Source organism: Chlorocebus sabaeus, chromosome X (genome assembly GCF_047675955.1).
Source record: "Chlorocebus sabaeus isolate Y175 chromosome X, mChlSab1.0.hap1, whole genome shotgun sequence".
NCBI lineage: Eukaryota > Metazoa > Chordata > Mammalia > Primates > Cercopithecidae > Chlorocebus > Chlorocebus sabaeus.
Window position 1 is genome coordinate 88,769,877 of NC_132933.1, and position 13,505 is coordinate 88,783,381.

The 13,505-nt window shown below is 43.4% G+C and overlaps 1 protein-coding gene across 15 annotated transcripts in view; it reads left to right on the forward strand.

Annotated features, from left to right (window-relative positions):
• Window positions 1–13,505, forward strand: part of ARHGEF9 (Cdc42 guanine nucleotide exchange factor 9) — a 181,097-nt gene that overhangs the window by 66,371 nt on the left and 101,221 nt on the right. The window contains exon 1 of one of the 15 annotated variants that reach the window (XM_073013625.1): window positions 9,986–10,004. The exons of the other annotated variants lie outside the window; for them this stretch is intronic. The gene's annotated coding sequence lies outside the window, so the exon portion shown is untranslated. Of the gene's footprint in view, window positions 1–9,985; window positions 10,005–13,505 lie in introns of those variants that run through there. 15 annotated transcript variants of the gene reach the window in all.

Genomic DNA, 13,505 nt, shown 5'->3' on the forward strand with positions numbered 1-13,505 from the left:
TCAAATGGAATGTTAGCCAGAAACTTCTATATAAAACAGGAAAAAGCACAGCTGGTCTGGTTGAAATGGGCATGGGGCAGGTATGGAGGACAGAGTCTAAAGTTCCAGGCAATCATCTTGCCTATGCAGATTTTGGTCACTAGAGGAACTGGAATTAGAAGAGTGGAGATGGCTCTGCCAAGTCCAGCCATAGTGCTTGGGGAGATAGGGAACCCTTGGATGGTGTTGTGTGATGGGGGTGGGTATTTCATTTAAGTGGCCAGGATTTACAGAGAATCACATAGGGTCAGATATTAAAGTGCCTAGTACAACACACTGCCCGCACTCCTTTTTTTACAAGTGAGAAAGCTAAGGCACAGGAGGGGAAAGGGACGTGTCCAAGGTTGCAGTGATGGTTCTGGGATTCTGATTCTTTAAATAGGGCTCTTGCCTGCTGTAACTTGCTACCTCCCCTGTAGGTTTCTGGCTGTATGCTCCCTTGGCTGGATCAGAGACCTGAATGCTCTTTCAGGTTTGGTTGGAGAAAGCAAGCTGACAAGAGGCTGGGAGAACAAGAGCATTATATAACCTCCTGGAGGGGGAGCAGGCCTGTTAGTAGTCCTTGAAGTTCCAGGGAGTGGGATGGGGTTGAGGGGAACACAGAGTCTCCTGAAGGCCACATTAGCTCTCCTGAGGCAGAGAGCAGTAGATGCAGCCCTGTGAGTGGCCATGTACCCTCAGGGCCCAGAGGAGGCCGGCACTGCACATCCATAGCCAGTTCTGGGAATGGCTTTGGCAGCTGATTTCTCCGCCTGCCTGCCTTCATTAGAGAAAGGAAAGCCATGCACCTCCGTGCCCAGCTGGCTACAGGAAGGATGTACTAAGAGCCCACCCCCCACCCCCTCAGAGTGTGGTGCCTAAAGGCAGTAGCTACTTTTAGCTGAATCTCCCACAGCCTCTCCTCCACCTACTCTCTCCCTCCTCCCTCTGTGAATTGTGCAGGATGGCAAGAAGGCTGGGCAGTAGGTGCCTTGGCATTGGGATAGAGGCAGAGGAGGAGCTAGGCATCTCTAGGAGAGGCTCTGATAAGCCCTGCGTGGCAGGAGGTCTCAGAAAAAAGCAAAATGATGAGACTGCTTTGTGCTTAGGACCCAAAGGGAGTGGAGGGATTTATTAATTTCCTTTGAAGCATGCAACCAGCTGAGGTGCATGTCTTATAAATTTAGACTGAACTGCATGGGAAGACTTATACTCTACTTGGATTAAGAGGAAAGCAACTGGGGCTAGTGGATACTCACTTGATTCTTGACTACTCCCCTTGAACAGTCTTAGGCTTTTCAGTGGGTTTTGTACATCATCTCACTTGATTTTCTCTGTGGCCCTATGAAGTGGGTAGAGCTGAGATTATCTCCATTTCACAGGTGAGAAAAAGAATGTTCAAAGACTTACTGTCACATAGCTGCTTCCAGCCTGGCCTTCTGGGCTTCAGCTCTGGAAATTATAGTGCCACTTAAAGTCACTGCAGACAGCTATATTTTCTAGAAAAAGAGGTGCTGGAGCTGTCCTCATTCTAATCTCCTCATTGTGGAAGCTGGGGAACTAGGCCCAGAGAAGAAAAGGACTTGCCCAAGGAAATGTGGTACATTTATAGTAGTGCTGGAATTAGAACATTGCCTGGCAAGGATGTGAATTCCTGGACCTACAAGATGTGCAAGCCACGGTGGTCTTTCAAGGGTTGTTTGGGGAAACCTGTGTGGTGTGATGGAAAGCAAAGTGTCACAGAACTAGGAGTTTGTTATTTTTCAGTTCAGGCAGAAATTATCTGTGGATGACTGCCCCAGTGGAGGCCTGACACTCAGTAAGCCCTCTATAAAGGTTTGGTTGAATGAAAGATGTACACATGAGTAAAATGGAGGTACAAATGTGAAGTCAGTTGCTGTGTGACCTCGAACAAATCCCATTGTTTCTGTCCCTCATTTCTCTCTGTCATTTTTGGAGGACTCTTTTTACTTCTGTCCCTTGGAAGAAGAAAGGCCCTGTGACCTGACCCATGTCTTGGGTGCTTGGTGGAAAACTGTTTTGTTTTTTGATTTTTGTTGTTGTTGTTGTTTTTAAATAAGCTTTCTTTTATTTATCCCAAGCTCCATTTCCCATGCAGTCACATACATATTGCTATGAATAGCAGACTAACTTTCTCTCTCCTCATCTCCTGCAAAGTTAAAAGAGGGACTTGGAAGAAAACCAAAATGAATTGTGTTTTTATTTAGCACCTTCTTAAGTCCATCAAGCCATAAACCACTTAGGGACATGGCAATTAAAAAACAATTCTGGCCTCTAGATCCTTGGCTAGAATTTGTGTGGATTATTGAGTTTTCATGATATGATCAAAAATTGCTTTAGAAATTGCAGGTTCTTGCCCAATGAGCTGTGTAGAACAAATCAACTTATATTTGCATTATCTTCACTTATACTTGCATTATTTTGTTTGGAAACATCTCACTGATCTGGGGACAGGACAAGAAGATAAAGACTATTATATAGTCTTCTGTCCTGACACATGTTGTTTTCTCCATTACACTGTGAGGTGGCCAAAGGCAAGATTATTTTCCCAATTTTATGGCTAGGGAAATTGAAGCTCAGAGAATTGCTTTGATTGACTCAGGTCAGTACTGTATCGTAAAGTCAGTGGTGTGCTAGGAAGAACATAGCATATAGAGTTAGGTATTACCAACTCACCAGTACCAAGTGTCTCTAGGCAAGCCATTTATTAAGATTCCTTCTGTAGTTTGCTTCTAAGTATTTTGTTGTTGTTGTTTGTTTATTTGTTTATTTTTTGAGACAGAGTCTTGCTCTGTCACCCAGGCTGGAGTGCACTGGTGGAATCTCAGCTCACTGCAACTTCCGCCTCCCAGGTTCAAGCAATTCTCCTGCGTGCCACCAAGCCCAGCTAATTTTTGTGTTTCTAGTAGAGATGGAATTTTGCCATGTTGGCCAGGCTAGTCTCAAATTCCTGACCTCAAGTGATCCACCCACCTCAGCCTCCCAAAATGCTGGGATTGCAGGAGTGAGCCACCACACCTGGCTCTAAGCATTTTTACAAAAGTTAATCAAGATAGAGGAAAGAAGTAGGCAGATGCAACTGGATAACTGGATAGGTTGGCATTGAACCATTAATTGGTACTTTGGTGCATCCACTGGATCTACAATAAATTCATCTGGATATCATATTGTCCAGGGATACATGAAAGGCCTTTCAAAATGAAGAAAAGTGGCCCCAGATTCTGCAGTCTTTTGTGACCTACTTAGTTTGGATGTTTTTGTGGGTTTATCTGGCCGTGTTCTTTTTTAAAATTTTTTATTTATTATTATTATTATACTTTAAGTTCTAGGGTACATGTGCATAACGTGCAGGTTTGTTACATATGTATACTTGTGCCATGTTGCTGTGCTGTACCCATCAACTCATAAGCACCCATCAACTCATCATTTACATCAGGTATAACTCCCAATGCAATCCCTCCCCCCTCCCCGCTCCCCCTGATAGGCCCCGGTGTGTGATGTTCCCCTTCCCGAGTCCAAGTGATCTCATTGTTCAGTTCCCACCTATGAGTGAGAAAGACTGGGCCTTGATCCTAAAAGCTGGCTCTTTACCATTACCAGTGTCTATGGTCATCACAAAGGATGGAGAAGAATGATTTGGATAAAGTACATGTCATTTTGCCTGGGCTTTGGTGGAGATTGTATGCCATTGCTTTTACTCCAGTTGGTTCAGGCCACTGGGAAAATGAGTGTGGAATGACAGAAATAGGGAGACAACCAATAGCTTGCTGAGGGTTACAGAGGGCCTAGCTGGGATAAGACATCTGCAGGTGCTAATCCACATGCACATATCTACACACTGGTTCTTTGTGGTGTTGGAAGGAGGGAGGAGAGTTTGTCCATAGTACTTTAGCTGATAAGTGACTGGGTAACAGTGAGAGGAACCCATGCATTGAGCTCGTTCCTTCAGTGTGCTGCTGGGGAAACTGAGGTCTAAGGAGAGACAGGAACTTGCCCAAAGTCTCAGAATTTGTCCTTGATCTTTACCCATTCTCTCTATTCAGCCATTGGCTAATTTACCTTACATTTATGAGACTCTTTAGATGAATGAAGGGTGGCTAAGCCTCTTGGGAAAAGCACCTGTGATTACCACATTCAGGAAGTGACTGAGATGAAATTTGAACCCAGGTCTTTTGTCCTGCTTAAGAGCAGATTGACCCAGACTTGAAGGAAAGCTGTTAGAAACAAATTGATGGGGAAGAAAATTGATTCAGCTTTGCTGTCTATCCATGCTCTATGCCCGTACCTTCACATACACATACATGATAGATCATATGCGATGCACACTTACACATACTCAGACACTTAGGCTGTATTTGGGACACACATGGGACACAAAACTGGAGCATATTTTCACATTAACACACTTGGAACACACATTCATTTAAACATGGGAAGAATATTCACACTTGCACATTCTCAGCACAGGCAGGATACACACACAGGAACACACATGAGGGATGCTTGTGCACATCTGCATGTGTGAATGCACATGGATGCATATAAGGCACAATTGTGCACCCACATATATATGGGGCATGCTGAGATGCACTCTCAGATATACTCTTACCCAGGACATGCACTTCTGTACCTGAGATACACACTCCTAAAGACATACTTGGGCAAACAACACTCCACACTTGAGTGTTGAGTCACACTTGAACACACCTATGGGACATATCCACATGCTCCACACAGCCCTGTGGGACACATTTTGATGCAGAACACATCCTTCCCTTAGGGCCAGCCAGCTGTCACTTTCTTCTAAGTGGGCATGACAGGGTACTGGTCCCAGCTGGTGGGCCTCCATAAGTTTGCTCTGGCTCTCCTTTGACCTTGAAATTAGACTTGAGAGGGCAGTAAGCTCAGTAATAAAATGGATGTTCAAGATGGCATGTTTTGTAGCAGTCTCTGTAAGGTAAACAGGGTTCAGAGCAGAGCCCTCAGATGTGAGTTAATAGGCAGATGCAGAAGTATGGAAAACGCAAATTGGGACTGATCAATGCAGAAAGCTTGAGCCTACTCCTTCATCCCCCAGTTCACTTACAAACCATTGTGGAGTGATATGGTTATGAAGCAATGTCCCAGAAGGCCTAAAGTCACTGAATATTAAAGTTCATCTTTCTTGGGAATGAAACAACAACCTGGACTAGAGTAAATATATCTAAATTGTGGGTGTTAGCATGTGAGCGGAAGTGGTAGGATGCATAAGCAGGAGATGCCTTTGGGCAGTGGCCCACCCTCTCCTGGGTTAGTGGTGGCCTGAGACCAGCCACATCCTTAATGACCACAACCTAGCCCCTAGGCACAGCATCTTGGGCCATCTGGCCCCACTAATGAAGACCTGCTATTTTTAGAGTTCCTCAAGCTGGAAACCAGGTCATGGTGTCCTGGGGAAGCCTTTGTGGTCCTTGGTACCAAAGGCTGAAGCTGGAAAGACAGGGCCCTAGATTGGTGGGAAGCACGGAGACAGGTAGCTGGGGAATACCAGGCTTGCCTGGGAGCAGCATCCTCAGAGCCTCAGTTGGGTTACTATTGACTATAACAGCCTCATGCCCATTTCTCAGCTTTGGCTTTGAGGTCAAGAAACATGAGTTTCAGTTGCTGCTCTGCCTCTTACAATGTGTCTCAGTCACGTTCACCTCTGCTGTCTGAGTCTTACTTGTTTTATTTATAAAACATCCAGTATTGCCCTTAGATGATGGAAAGGCTCAGCTAGGCTAAGAGTTGAGAAGATGTTTTGAAGATACACTTTTCTCCATGCATAAAGCTGCATCATCATTGTCCCTAAACTGGATTCAATTACTGCCAACAGTTGGACCTGACTCCTATTGGAGTAGCTGTAGACAGAAAAGGCCACAAAAAGGAGCCAAGAGAAGACACCCTCATGGAGTCAGGCTGGTCAAAGTTATGCTGAGATTACCCCCACCTATACAGATGATTTTCAATGCCAGGTCAGTCATTCTGGGGAAAAAAAACAGATTTGCAACATTTAGGTGGTCATGTAGCTTTGGTTCCTTAGGAATCGCTTAGGTAATGAGAAAAGGGGAGGCATCAGGAGCAGGGATTTCTTCCTAAATTAGGAAGCAAGGCCAGGTCACCTGTACCTGCCACCTTCCAGAGGAGGCAGCCTAGAGTGCCAGCTCTGGCTCTAAGAGAATACTCTTTGTAAGTGTTTGTGCTCATGGCCATTTTATCTGGTTTACTGAGAGGGAGAAGGTCAGGCACTATGTAGTTCAAGATTCCCCTTGCTGCGGATATTGTGGGCAAAGTTCTCTTGACCCTCAGCTTTCTGGTCTGTGGAATGGGCTTAACTGTAGTCTCTCATAGGAGTTTTAAGCACAAGACTTCATTGTGACATAGGATGTGAAAAGTGTCTTGTAAAATGTTGAACTTGTGTTCCTGCTCTTTGGATTGTTAAGATTTCATCCAGGTTGTAATTACACATAGTTTGGAGGTAATTGAGAAACTTCATTTCTCTACCCCTTCCCCATACTGTTCTTTTAAGCCATTATTATATCAATTTTACAAATGGGAATACTGAGGCTCAGAGAAAGGAGAAACAAGTCTGAGGTGACAGGATTAGGCAGTGGTGGATTCAGTACTAGAAGCCATGCCTTCAGATTCCCAACCCAGTGTACTCTGGCCCTGGGCTGCCACCAATGAATTCCAGTGCTAAAGGAAGCTGCCAGAGGCTACTTAAGTAAATATATGTAAAAACTTAGATTTTTCTCTGACAAGCAGCTCTCTGGGGCTCAGCTTTACCCAGCACTTTCCCTGCTTGCCCAAGAGAGACACACTGATTTACCTTTCATCCCTCCCACAGCAGCTCATGTCCCACTGTCTCCTGCATGTTGGAAGCAGTGAAGAATTGGAGATGTTAGGCTGTTGTGAGGAGCAATCCTTCTGCCAGTTTAAGCCACTTCAAGACAATAAGAGGATTCTTGGAGGCACTTAATCCACCTTGGTCACCCCCACCTCCTCACAGTTTTTTTGAGTACTTCTGACCTGCCTAAGGGGTCGGCTGAAAGGGATCTAAGGAAATATATTTGAGGGCCTTGATCTCTGGAGGATTGTGCTAACAGTTGAGGGATAAGATTATGGAAATAATCCAAGAACCAAAACTGGGAGTGTCTCTGGAGACCATTTGGGCTGAATTTCACCTGGCCTCAATGGGAACATTAAAACCCATCTGGGCTTGCTTTTTCTCCCTTAGTGTGATTTTCCTTTGTACTCCACAGATTCTTGTGTTCAGTCAGATTTCCTGGAGTCTTTCTAGCTTGCTTGTTTTTGCTATTCTGAGCCTAGTTGCAGGAATCTGATGAGCTCAGGCCTTGAGGGGTAGGCATCGGAGGAAAAGGCCTTTTGTGTCTCTGTCTTCATTTGTATTGCTGCTGATGCATTATTTTCCTATCTTTCACTGACCAGCTGTGGGAGCCTAATCCAATCTGTACAAATCTTCACTTTTGCTGCTCAAACCTCCAAAATGACTACAGTAGTCATTTTGAGGGATGTCTTCTGTGGGATTGGATAAGCAGTGGGGCAGGGAAGTGGGGTGGGGGGAATGCAGTGCTTCAGGAAAAACAGGGAGAGGAACTACTTTTTTTCAAATTTGAGAGGCCAGAAGTGAATAGGAAAAGGTTAGCTGGCGCAGCCCTGCCAAGAAGTAGCCATGCAGTTTCCTAATCTCTTTTGACCATAGATATCTCATTTTTAAATTTTTATTTTTGGATAGGAAATATATTCACATGGTTCAAAATTCGAAAGGTCCAAGAGAGTGCACAGTGGAAAGTCTCTCTCCCACCCCCTGCCCTCTGCAGAGGCCGCCAATGAGTCCTTCCAGAAAAATGTTATGTGGATGTATAAACAAATATGAATATATTCCTCTTTCTCTTTTTTATGGTAATATACAACACATATTATTCTGTACCTTGCTATGCCTTGGAGATTCTTTGATACTTCATTGAATTTCACCTTTTGGGGATGTGAAGATGTGCCGTGGAAAATAGAGGTTAAGAGCACTGATTCTAGAATGAAACTGTCTAGGTTCAGGTTTGGATTCTGGCTCCATGAACTTCAATAGTTACTTCATTATTTTTCTGAACTTTGGTTTCCTTATCTTAAACTAGGGATCAAACAAGTTATTATATGTAAAAACTTAGATTTGTCTCTGACATGTAGTAAGCATTCAATAAATGTTAGCCATTTTTTTTTTTTTTTTTTTTTAATTAGGAAAAAAACCTCACTGGACCATGCACAGTAGATCTAGGTTTTCTCCTGGCCTCTGTGCTCCTGGGATAGCTGGGTAACTTCCTTTTTTCAGGAATTAGTTTCCTTACCTTTAAAATGGAACAACTCATCCCCACTCTGCTTATCCCCAGGATTTCTGGCAGGATCTACTGAGCTCATGAATATGAAGCCAACTTAGCAATTGTGATGTTCTGAACAGATGGAAGAAGTGCTCCTTAATATTTTCATAGACACTTTGGGTGGCTTGAACCCAGTGGTCTGAATGGGTGGAAGAGGCAGTGTTTTTCCTTCTGCCGGTGGAACCCAAAAGCCATCCCTGTACTGGAGTTGTATTTTGAGTGGGGGATAGCCCATGGCAAAAATTTGAAATACTCAGGTTTTGTCTTCTGACCTTTTTTATTCCACCCCGTCCCTCTCCTGACGTCCTTGTTTCATTTTTTTTTGGCGGGGGGGCTACCCCACCACTGTCAAAACCTGTTTTTAGAAGCAAAGCAGCAGCATATATCAAAGATGACCTCAGCTTTCCATTTGAAATAATTTAATACAACTGGCTCGGAGAGGAGCTGAATCTGCCCAAGTTCATATAGCGAGTCCAGAATCAAGCTACACCTGGAGCTCATTCTTCCCATCCCAGTTTTTATTACTGACATTTGCATTTTAGTGTGAATTTGAATTTGAGATTCCTTAGCAAAAAACATCTGGTGGTGAGGGAGATTCTAGAAGTATCTTTACTCATCCTTCATACTGAAGTGTTCTTATCTTTTAATCTTCAGGGTCAGACCTGTTTGGGACCCTAAGCAGGGAGGGAAAGGCAGGTTCTGGTTGTAGTATTGAGGGGATGATATCTATAGAGCAGTGGGAGAGAAAAGCACCAGAAAATGTTGAAAGCAGTAACCTCCAAAGTGAGGGAGAAAATATTAGTTCTTTATATGTTAAATTGTTAATCTCATTGTTATTTAATTTCTATTTTGTGGAGTTTTTTTTAATAAAGCACATACTACATTAGTATTTAAATATTGGAATAGGTGTTTCTTGGTTTTTTTAAAAAATAAATTTTATTGTGTATATTTGAGGTTTACAACGTGATGTTGTAATATAGATAGATAGTAAAATGGTTACTATAGTGAAGCATATCTGTCATTTCACATAATTACTTTTTTGTGACAAGAGTAGCTAAATGTTTGTGTTTTTGTTTTTAACGTTAGAAGTACATGATCTAAAAACTATTGGCTACCATTCTTCTAAGACTATAGGCTTGGTTTCTAATCTTGGCAGCTCTGCTGCTAACTAACTTGATGCCTTAGGAAACTTTTCTCATTGGAGCCTCATTTTTCTTACCTGTAAGAAAGGGAGTACTGAACTAGATGTGCTAACTAGTTACTTGGAAATCTCCAATCCTGACCAACTCTGAATATAAGAATCCACTGCCTTTGAAGGGGCTCTTGAGCTGAGACAGTTAAAAGGAGTTCAAGCCCTGACACCTTACTAGATGCTTTGTCCCTCTATCAGCTGCCTTGGTTTCCTTCCCTTCTCTACCCCCACCACTTTCACCTAACCCAGACTGGCAGATGCTTCCTTACATAAGTTTAGCAAACCTACTTGACATTGTTTTGTTACAAGCACAACCACTTTTCCTGTAGACACAGACCTGGTGCCATCCCTCCTGAGATTTGAGGGTATGTATGATTTTGCTTCTATTTTGTCCTCTCTGGCAGCCTAGGTTTAGTCATTGTATCCCTCTGGCTAAGTCTTTGGTTACAATGTCTGAGGGGAAGCCAGCTCAGCCAGTTTGAGTCCCTTGGGGCCTGAACCAATGGCTGCTCACTGAATCCCTCTGCCACTTCCTCATCCAGGACTGGGCTAGACTTTTTTAGGAGAACATACTCCATTCCTGAGCATAAAAGGCTTCTGACATGGACTAGAGGCATTGCTAGGTGCCTTGGCCTTGGCTGGATGTCTTTTCTCTCACAGTGAACCAATAGGCAGAGGGAAATCATTGCACCACTGGAAACTATCTCCCACTTTTTGATGGGCTGTTTAAATGTAGATGTCGTCTCTGGGCTGTAAAAACTCCCTAGGAGATACTTACATTCTCTTTGGAAACATGCCAAGGTCTAGAGGTTTTGCAAGCCTATTTCCTTGCTGGACATGCTCAGCAGACTTGAAGGTGGTTTCAGTTAATTGAAATGTATTTATTTTTCCTGTTTCATCTCTAGATATAGGAGCAGGTCACAGTGCTCCTAACTAAATCTTGTTCCAGTTCTTGCCACTGTAAACCAGATGGCCACATTTAATGACGTTAGGACCATTAGTTCCAGCCTATCTCCTCTCCTGCTCCTCCCCCTACCTTCAGCTTTCCTTTCTCTACAAGACTTTAACACGACATCTGACAAATGGATAAAAAATGATGTTCCCTTTTTCTCTCTGTGTTGCCCACCCACCCTCTGCCTGTGGTGTTGAGTATAGAACCATGCATGTGGGAGGCATGGAGGACAGATTCTTCATGTAGTTCTAGCCCCCTCCTCCTACCTTCTGGAAACAAAGGAAGCCCACCCCTGCCCAGAAAACTCCAAGGCCTGGCTTCAAGTCATAGTCCAGGAAAAGTTAAAGCTCCCAGGACTGGTCCTAAGGGGACTACATGAAGAAATTGAGGAACCCAGATGCAGACTCTAAGATGAGTTTAGGTCGCCTAAGGGATTTGTGGCTCTTAGAGCATCCCTGCATATTCCCTAGGCTTGTCCTGGTCAGCTCCCATATCTCAGGGTAGTAAGGCAACAACAGATTCCAGTGGGTAGCTGGAGCTCAGCATTCACACCAAGTCCAAGAAGACGAGCATGACTCCCAAGGCAGGAACATTTTGGGTATATGACCCAAGCTGGCTCAACAGATGGGTGAAGGTCAGGGTAACCTCAAGCTTGAGATGGCATGTTCTGACTCAGGAACTCTTGGAGAGGGCATTGCTAAGTCCATTATTATTATTTTTACTAACCATTTGTCTCTTAGAATATTGGAGGTTGCCTTGGGGAGATTTAATACAGCTCTAGGAAATTGCTTCCAGATTATAGCATAGAGAGATGCTGCTAGGACTTTCTATTAGAACTAGTGGTAGCTTCAGTGCCTGAAGGTTTGAACAGGAATGAGGGTGGAACAGAGCAGAAGCATATAGTCTCTCAAGGCAGGCTGGGAGAAATCCTCTCGGACAGGCCACCATAATTCCTCAGCCTTTATGGAATCTGACACAAGAAGGATAAGCCTAGAGTTGGAGTTCCAGAGATTCTGGTTTCTTCTGAGTGGCGCAGTGCAGTAAGGGGAAATTCCTGTAATATAAACTCTCTGGTTCCAGAAAGATTAAGACAGTTGGTTTCCATGTGGCATGTGATTCAGAATCACCCTGGTTGCTTGTTATTAATAAAAATATTAGGGTGATTCTGAGCAGGGGTCTGTGAACCTCACATTAAGAAACAGTGGCATAATGCATCAGAAGTGCTTGAGTCAGGCCAAAATATCCCAGAATAACTTGACAATTACTCCTGTTTCCAAGACATTTTGGAGATACAAGCTAATGTTTATCAGATTGGGAGTTGTTGTAGTATAGAACCTTCTCTAGCCAACATCATCTAGGTTGGTCATTTAGAAACATGTCTTTCTCTGATCTGTGCAATCCTTGGCCCATTTGGCTGCATTTTCTTTAAAGGGGATTATTCTCTCAACAAGACCAAGTTCTTAACATTGTGAACTTTGAGGCAGCAGCTGGGTCTCACTTCAGAAACTCCTAAGCCCATTTGGCTTGGGTTTCTTACCATCTATTGCTAAGGTCCAGAAAAGCAAGCAACAACCCTTCTCTCATCTGTTGGGTCACCATTAGAGCAGAGATCACCTTTTAACTTCCTTTGGAAGAAGTGCAGGAAGAAACTGTTCTTTGTTATTAGCCTCAATGAGAAAATATTCCAGATGGCATCATGCTCTAAGGGGCTTCTCTGGGTTTCCCAAGCTAAAATGTCCTAAAAGGTCCTGGAAAGTGTGAATTGGCTTATGACCACTGTTCATATTGAACTCTAGATCAGGTGGTCTCTCTTGCTCAAGGCTGACCCCTATATAGGCTTACCTTTTGTGTCTGCCAGGTGTGGCTGAACAGTAGATCTTTCATTTTATTAAAGTGAAAACTGTATGGTATAATGGGATATTGAAGGAAGCTGATGTGTGATGACTCACAAATCACACACCCAAATTAGGTAAAAGATGATTTTGTGTCATGAAAAAATATATTTATATACTTCTATTCAGCACATTTAGAGTCATTATCACTTGAGTGCATTAATTATTCTGCCAAGAAATGAAATTATTTACTTATAGGCAATAGCAACAACCACATTGAAACTGGAAACAAGTGCGAAATGTTAAAACCTGAGGAAAAGAAAAGGCAACTCTTGGGATGTTTTTAATATTCATGGTGGGAATTTTCTTACCTAGCATCTATCTCTGTTTCTTTCCCTGGTGATCACTGGGGACCTGTACAGATGTTTAGCAAAAACTGGCCTTCCATAGAAGCCACCTGGCAATAAATCCTGGCAACAATGGACTGGCATATAGGGCAGCTGGGTACGTATTATGTAAACAATTTCCTTGGCCCCATAGATTGTTCTGCCACCTGACAGAGATGCTTACTCTATTGCTGTGTTCTGCCTCAGAGTTTGCTTGCTTTTAGAACTCAAGTCAGAACTTTAGATGGAGTATACAAATTGTTCATTATGGATTAAGCTTATGTTTTAGACCTATCATTTAGAAGAGTACACTCTGGTTATTTGAAGAATAACACTCTAGTCAACAACTTGAATAACTCTTCCAAATTTTCATTTTCTCCGTATCCTAGGTAGATAAGGTTACTGAAACAGGCAGAGAGAGAGAGGATACAGCCAGGAGTCATCAGAGAAGGGATTAAGGAGTAGGTTGGCCACAATCATACAGCTAGGAAGAAGCAGCCTGGCTCCAGTGTCGCTACGTGTAACCATTGGCTAAGGATATGGCCAAATCAGAGGCACAGAAGTAGGATTGATCATTATTTTGTTGGAGGCAGTAGCAGGCCATCCAGTGAAATGTTGAGCAGGCAGTAAGAAATGTGGGACTAGAGGTGAGTGACAGCTGATGTCATGAGAAGGATGCAAGAGACTCGTTTTGGC